Source organism: Bacillus rossius (genome assembly GCF_032445375.1).
Source record: "Bacillus rossius redtenbacheri isolate Brsri chromosome 4 unlocalized genomic scaffold, Brsri_v3 Brsri_v3_scf4_2, whole genome shotgun sequence".
NCBI classification, from domain to species: domain Eukaryota; kingdom Metazoa; phylum Arthropoda; class Insecta; order Phasmatodea; family Bacillidae; genus Bacillus; species Bacillus rossius.
This window is the reverse complement of record NW_026962011.1, coordinates 14,346,773-14,355,357: the sequence shown is the minus strand read 5'-3', so window position 1 is coordinate 14,355,357 and position 8,585 is coordinate 14,346,773. Positions and strand designations below refer to the sequence as shown.

The 8,585-nt window shown below is 33.5% G+C and overlaps 1 long non-coding RNA gene across 2 annotated transcripts in view; it reads right to left on the bottom strand.

Annotated features, from left to right (window-relative positions):
- LOC134542012 (uncharacterized) overlaps positions 1 to 8,108 on the bottom strand; it is a 34,149-nt gene extending 26,041 nt beyond the window's left edge. Inside the window, exons 1-3 of one of the 2 annotated variants that reach the window (XR_010076720.1) lie at positions 7,852 to 7,941; positions 7,499 to 7,756; positions 1,614 to 5,241 (exon numbers count right to left, since the gene is read on the bottom strand). This is a non-coding gene — a long non-coding RNA (uncharacterized LOC134542012). Of the gene's footprint in view, positions 1 to 1,613; positions 5,242 to 7,498 lie in introns of both variants that reach the window. The other variant, XR_010076719.1, reaches the window with a different exon arrangement.
- Between the last annotated feature and the right edge of the window lie 477 nt (positions 8,109 to 8,585).

The following is an 8,585-nucleotide window of genomic DNA, read 5'->3' as shown; positions in this document are numbered from 1 at the left end:
TTGGATCAGAACTAGCATGGTAACCTTATATAGGCTATGTTCATTTTATTCGTAAAAAAGTAAATCTATTACGGATTTCAAATGCACTCGCAAATCCATTTATACATGAATTTTGCTCAGTTACAATTGATTGTGAAAATAAAGGTTATCTTTTTTACCTTTCCTTATCTTGCAAACCTAGCCAACATTCCTACCATGCAAGTACACACACGTAGAAAATAATGTTGTAAACATACACCAATAAAAAAACCACACAAGTATTGTTAAATAAATAATGACAGAAAAAAAAGTTGCTGAAAGATTTTCTGACAATTACATAGATTGTTTCCAAGAAGCCCTGACTCCAAACAATTACATAAATTTTCCCAAAATAAGTGCCAAGGAAATGTTGATAAAAAGTTCATATCTTGTAATAACTTGTAGTGATTATTAAAATCTTAATGTACACATTCACAAATTATTTGCTGAACCAAGAAACATTGCATAAAATTTAGTTTCACCTCAAAGTATACACAAAAATATATGAGTTGGGACAGGGGCGCAACAACAGGGGGAGGCAAGGGTATTTTGCCCCCCCTCTGAAACCTTGAGTGGGGGCAAACGGGGGCAAAGAAAGTGCTGTGTAATAAATTTTTAAATAGTAAAACTGCTTAAATAGCACCATTTCCCACCTTGAAATACAAATTTTCCCAGGGGAGGACCCCCGGACCCCCGCTTCAATAGGAGGGATCGATGATTCTTTATAAAAATGTATATTGCCTCCCCCTTTGGAAATTTAGTTATTGCGCCCCTGAGTTGGGAGTCAATTTAGCAGAAAACTATAGACTAAAAAAAATGTCTTTTAAGTGATGAGAATTTTTTAAACTAGGTACTAAAAAAACAAACATTTGCGTTGTAGTATTTTTTTTCATCTGTTTCATGGAAAGGTATTTAAAAAATGGTAAAAGGCGGAAATACATTTGAATGCAGATAAACTCTACAGACTTAATAAATGCAGAACAATTTTGGTATGATTATTCATAAGATTCGACAGTTTGTAATTCAAATTTCCATATTTTGCAACACTAATTTTTATATAGTGAAGTAAAGTTGCTTACAATTACAAGTAAAAAGATTACGTGTTTACAGATTAACTCAAGTATGATTCACACACAGGGTTGGGTCAGTAGAATATACAGCGTAGAATATGTATATTCTACGCGTATATTCTACTGTAGAATATGTAATGTAAAATATTGAATTTTCTACATATTCTACATCTTTTTACAGCCTGCTTTTAGTGAGTGTCTTTGCGTACATAAATTAATATATGATTGCTATAATATTTTTGAGTTTTGTAAGAAGTAATTTGATGTACAATCGTACAAAACAGGTACCAGGTCTAGTACTCTTCTGAAAATGATTCATTTCCTTTCATTACAAAGCTACAAAATCCCAGCTAAACATTATTAATACTAAGTGGGAGAAATCATTCTTGATTAAATAAATTTCCAGTGAAACAGCAAGAAACTGTCCTTGCAGGAAAACAAATTGCTACAAATACAGTTTTTAGACATGAGAAGCAGCAAACATAACCTCTCATTTGGAATTTTAAAAAAGTTGGCTTTCACTACCTATGTGATTCAAGCCTTTTCACTGCAGTGTTCTTCAGTGTCTTTTCACAAACAGTGCACAGTGCCACACTCTTATTATTTTCTTTGGCATACTTAAATTTTTGCTGACTCCATAAACTATGTTTAGGTCTACCTGCCATCTTGTATTTACTGTTTTTGTGTTGGTGGAAAAAAAAAGCAAAAGTATGTTGGCAGTAGTACCAAACCAACTGAACAGAATTTATTTAACTTATACTGAAGTCTAACTTTGTGTTGGAAAAAATATAATTAATAATAATAATACTAATAAGGATTGGCAATTAAAACTTTTACTTGGTTAGTCTGATTGACTAGAGCAGGGTTTCCCAATCTTTTTCAGTCCGCGGCGCACATATATGTTTAATATTTTGTCTCGGCGCCCTTACCTATTTGGCTTGTCGAAATAGATAGGTACAATGATACTAATTAGGTACATAAGCACAAAAATTAAAATATCCACATTATGAATCTGAACTGTATATTTATATTTATAAGAATATAAAATTAACACAAAAACATTCAAGAGAGACTTAAGTACAACAAAAATAAAAAAAGCTACCTAGCTAGTCAATGTGATGTGTAAACTTGGTGATCATCACACATTTTTTCAAAACGTGGAATAAGGTTTGACACTGCTACTCGCATTTCTTGCTCCACATTGATCTTTGAGCGATATTTGCTCTTGATTATAGCTACAGCTGAAAATCCAGCTTCGCACAAATAAAATGTTGCAAAAGGAATGAAAATTCTTATAGCTTTTGAAGCTAAAGTGGGATATTTATTTTGAACCGATATCCAAAACTCCACCAAATCTGAACATGTGAATCTAGTTCTAAGGCTGCTGTCGCAAGAGAGTTCAATGAGACTTTCTTCTTCTTCCGATGTAAATTCTGGCGGAGCTTGTGCATGGAATAGGTCTTGGATCCATGCATATTTATCGACATCGTCTTCGGCAAAGTATTTTGAAAACCATTCAATGAGCTTCGAAAGGTGTTCCGTGAAAAGGGTCATCAGGTCTTGTGAGACAACAAGCTCATTTGATGTCGCATATTCATACAACTGCGGGAAACAATCTTGACCGCGATTTTCATTCATTTTTTTAATCCAAAACTGCAGTTTTTTCTTAAACGCAGCGATCTTCTCCAGTAGTTTTAGAATGTGCATGTTGTTGCCTTGCAAAGACAGATTCAGTTTGTTAAGTTTTTCAAATATGTCGCACAAATATGCTAGTTTTAGCAAAAAATCTGGTTCAGCAAAGTATCTGGAGTTTGCATGATGCTCTTGTTGTAAAAAACTGTGAATTTCTTCATGAAATTCTAACAAACGAATTAAGACATTTCCACAGGAAAGCCATCGTGAATTGCAGTAATATATCAGTGCTGTATGTTCAGCTCCCATATCTATGCATAGTTTTTTTTTAAAAGTCTGACTTTTAGGGGTCTAGTTTTAATGTAATTTAGAGTGCCAATGACATGTTCTAATACTTGGTTTAATTCAGAACTCATAGACTTTGACGCAAGTGCTTCTCCATGGATGATGCAATGGGTCCACACATCATGCGAGGCTTTTTTACAAATAAGCGCTTGTAATCCTCCGTACCTGCCAGACCTTGATCGAGCACCATCTGTACATACACAAATACATTTTCCCCAATTCAAATCATTTTCTATAATAAACTTGTCAAGAATTTCAAACAAGTCATGAGCCTTTGCACTTTCGGTAATGTTTTTACAGAATAAGAGTTCTTCGACAATAATATTGTCAGCCACAAAGCGTACGTAAAATATCAGATGTGCATCATTAATACTGTCACTAGCCTCGTCAAGTTGTAGACCAAACTCCTTGCCTTTCATTTTTTCTATTAATGGTCTATTTATATCCTCAGCTATGTCATAGATTCTTCGACTAATAGTGTTGTTAGATAAGGGTACCTTAGAAATTATTTTTCCCGCCGATTTTCCCAACATAATATTCACCATGTCGAGAGCAGCCGATAGAACAAGATCTTCTGCAATAGTATAAGGTTTTTTTAATTTCGCCACTCTGTATGCCACCTTGAAGGATGCTAACGGTGCTTTGTTATGTATTGAGCCTTTTTGAGGAAACACATTTTGTGTTTTTTTTTTAAATTTTGTAATTTCTTATTTAAAAAAAATCACGCTATTTTTCAACCATAGCTGGGTGAATGGTTTCAAGATGTCGCTTTAACTTACTTGGAAGCATACTTTCGGTTGATAAAATTTTCAAACAGAGCACACACTGCGACACACTACGGTCTTTCTTCATTGTTTACGTCTATTGAACGTTTCAACACAGTTTTTTGCTAAGTGCATGTAACAAACTCCCATTCAGCCACTTAGTTCTTTAACTCCTGACATGTTACAAATGCTAATCACTTCCCTGCACTGGCTATATATAGTTTTGTGATTTGTTGTCCATACATGTTATATAATGTCACGCACGCTTCGAAACCTTGCTCCGCTTTCAAAGGATTTGTTAAATACTTGAACACCGATACGCCCGTGTCCGCGCACTGTGTCGTGACTTATGGTAACAGCTCTACTTGTCGTCCCACCCGCGACATGCGTTCCGACCCTTCAGTCTGACTAGGGAGAGGTAAGGGTCCGTCTGTCCTTGGGTAGTTCACATTTTTACCGGGACCACAGTTGTCTCGGGCTTGTCGTAGATAAGTATCGGCGAGTGCGCAAGTAAGCGAAGCACTACGCGAGCGCTAGAAATTAAATTGTTTATTTTGTACCCGCGAACACTTAAGTTGAGGTTTCGGAGAATGGTGAAGATAATCGCTTCACGGCGCCCTTCTTAACTTTCTACGGCGCACCAGGGCGCCGTGGCGCACACTTTGGGAACCCCTGGACTAGAGAGTTCCAAAAAAAATAAATTGTTACATACATTTTTGTGTTGTTTATTCTGTGCAATAATCCTGACAGCCTGATACACTCCTTTGAAGGTATGTCCTACGTAACAACGTCTTTTACTATGTATTTTATGAATACTTTTAGCTGCAGAAACACTTGCACTGCTCAGGGTTGTCTAGGCTGCTTAGAGGAGCACAAAGATTAAGTGGACAATGAGTGTCTTACTAGGCCCAATTGCGAAAACAAAACCATTTTTAACAGATCTGGAAATGGCAGATTGACAGTTCTAGGGCACCATTATTAATGATTTAGAAGTCAGATACTGGGAATAACCTTAAAGAATATTCCAACTACCTGAAAGGTAGATTTACATTTATTTCTGAATATTCTACATATGTATTCTGCGTATATTCTACATATTATACATTTTCTACACTATTTTCTACACGTATGTAGAATATTAATATTCTACACGTCATTACCCAACCCTGTATCACACATTTTCATCAACAGTGTTCACATTAGTTATAACTGTATTTTCGAATAGATCAATTTCATCAGTTTCATTTTGCACTTCGCACAATGTGTAATTTGGAGGAAAACCAAGTTCTTTTATAAGTTTTAGTGTCTCCAGATGTAACTTGTATGTCTCCACTTTCAGTTTTTCATTTAACAATTTCCATGTTCTGAACTTGCAGTTCATACTTCTCGTTCATGTTTGTAGTGGGCTGCAACTGAAAGAAAAAAGTGTAACTGCAGCAGAAGAATAATTATATTTGTGTTCATTGTTAGTAAACTTCTTAGTCATAAGAATATTGTACTAGTAAATTTTAAATACCTAAAGATGTTTCAATAGTAGGCCTAACATTTCATTATTTAATTAAGTTTTTAATTAGTTTAATTGTTTATGTTATGTGCTATGTAAAAGTCATATCAATGTCAGCAAATGGCATGACAATTCAACAACTTTAAATTGCAAAAACATTTAGAGATAGTAAAACAAAATGTTATGAAAATGATCTCCGCCTAATTTTTTCTCTCATGCCCTCAATATTTTACTTACATTCAAATAATCAATTTATTTTATCAAACACAGGAGCTATCAAAATGTTCAAACATTGTTTGCATGTTTCTAAAATACCATGTGTGCATTTTCTTAAAAATTGGGTAAATATTTACTTGGGCGGTATTTCCGAAAAAAAATGTTAAAAATCGGAAAATACCTTTATTATATGCTCTTCAAATTCCTCTTTTCATTAAAAGCGGCGGAGATTAGAAATTCCAAATACTTTAGGAGATATCGAATTTTTAAATTTCAGCACAAAACCAGCGCATTCCTGTGGCGTGCGTGCACCATTGTTTCTTGTTTACGTACGAGTATCTATTTTTTTATTGGATAATGATGTCACGTGATTGTTCGTGATAGGCCAGAATTCAAATGAACTAATACGTGATTATTTAGTTCAATTATTGTTTAAAACGGTGTTTAATTACCACCTCCAACTTAGGTGAGTTTTTAACGTTTCTAATTTTAAAGTCTTATTTGTTATTTTGATATTGTTGCGCAAGTAATAAGTAACAAAAAAATTTACGTGAGTTGTTACTGTACATCCTTTGTTACGGGTTTGTTAGGTAAGGTCAGTTACATTATAAATAATCTAAAACTAAAGAATAATTAAAATTAATTCACATTATTTTTAATATCACCTTAGTTTGAAAGTATTTATAATGTAACTGACCTGACCTAATCGACCATTTTAGTTTACTGTTCACCCTCTGTCCGGGTTTGTTTGGTCAGGTCAGTTACATTATAAATATTTTAAAACTAAACAGCCATTAAAATTAATTCAAAAAATAATTTTTAATGTCGGCTTAGTTTGAAAGTATTAATAATGTAACTGACCTGACCTAATCAACCATTTTATTAATTACGCATTCACGTATTCACGTATTCACGAACACACGGCAAAATAACAAAAATGGCGCCGCTCGAATGGTTCCACAGGTCTTGTATTGCAAAATTAAAAAATTCGATATCTCCTAAAGTATTTGGAATTTCTTATCTCCACCACTTTTAATGAAAAGAGGAAGTTGAAGAGCATATGATAAAGGTATTTTCGGATTTTTAACATTTATTTTCGCAAATACCGCTCAACTACATATGATTAAATTTAAAAATTAGATATCTCCTAAAGTATTTGGAATTTCTTACCTCCGCCACTTTTAATGAAAAGAGGAAGTTGAAGAGCATAAAATTAAGGTATTTTCGGATTTTTTACATTTTTTTTTCGGAAATACCGCCCAAGTAAATATTTACCAAAAATTGTACTGAAATTATAACCTAATCAACAGATCACTAAAAACAAAACTTGCAAAGGAAGTCAATAGCACTAATTCTGGTATTTAGGTACTTATGGACTAATAACTTTTTATACATTAATTAAACTGGTCCCAGCTAACCTAAAAAGGCAAACCACAATTTACTAAAATTTATTTCCACAAAGTTTCGACAATTTATATAGGTAGGTACTGTAAAAACCTACTCAACCTAACTTAATTTGGGTAGGGAATTTGTCTAAACTATCATAAATAAACTTATTTTTTTACCTAATGTACCTCCCACATATACTTATTTCATTAACAAATCTTCCATCTAAGCCTAACAGTTCCGTCATTCTGCATGAGTAACTTATATCCACAATTAACGTCCTATGTTGTGTGCGAGGTATGCTAGGTTTAAAAAAAAGAGGTTGTATAGGTTAGGTTTGTTTAAAAACGTCTTTTCCTGAGTATGTTCGATTAGGTTATGTTTTGACAATTTAAAAGTTTTTAAATGTTGGTTAAATAGTTTGCAATAGGTACATTATGTTTTGCAATAGGTTATTTTGGGTTAGTTAAATCCAAAAGTAGTGATTCTCTACATTAACCAATAATAGTATCAAAAATTTAGTTATACAATTAAATTTTTTTACTATATAATGTTGTACTTACAGATGCATTTTTCCGTTTTTTAGAGATTTGTGTTATAGAAGTATGACAATCATCGTCACACTGTTCATCACCTTGAGCAGTGAAACATTTTTCCTCTGATAAATTTGTGGATGCATTGCTCCATGTTTCAGGTACATCCAAACTTGTTATAGTTGGCGAGTCTTTCCCAATTATGTCAAGAACAAAGTTGTCAATGTCATTCTACTTGGCATGTGTTCCACCTGCTGCCCCAGTTTGGTTCGCATTATCTACTTTGTTCTGGAAATAAAATATTTTGAACAAATAATAGTAATTTAAATCTGTTCAGTTTTCAGTTCAATAAAAACATATGGCAAGAATTTACTGTAACTCACCATAGTTGCTCGTCTCAAATTTGGGCAAAATGTCTCTCTCAAATATTCCCAAACCTTTTTTTTTTTTTTTTTACTGCTCCAATACTAACCGCAAAATCAAATATTTGCTTCCACGCATCACTTTTATCCTTTTTTGTCAAAGTATCACTAAACTGTCCATACAAGGTAACCTTGTTCTCTTTAATTTTTTGCAGTACTGCCGATTTCAAATCTTTGGCTACTCGTGCACTCTTCATTTTTCATGTAAACTGTAAAGTAAACAACTTTAAAAAAAAAAAAAACAGGTGACCTGTGAAAATTTGATACAAGCTAACCAACTTCTACAACTTCTACACATTTCCCAGAACTTCTGACGTGAACTTGTGACTTGTAGCTTGTAAGTTTGTAAATTGTAATGTTTATAAAATAGGGCCCAGAATGTTTTCCTGGCGTTTATTATGAAGTTCCTTCATTTCTTGTGACACGCAATTATGTGTGTACTTGATGTATAGTTAAAAGAAAAAATATTTTTTATGTTACAAAAAGTAATTTTAGCTAATTTCTGAAGAGTTAAAACTGTGTTTATTTCCATACAATCATATTAAACTACGATTTGACGTACTTGGTACAGTTGACCATAGACGTTTAAGAGGTTAGTTGACTTACCTACATTAGATATGGAATTCTCTACACTAGGTAATTGTAACGACATTCAGTAGTTGGCGATGACGTTATTGGTAGTTGGTAAAAACGAG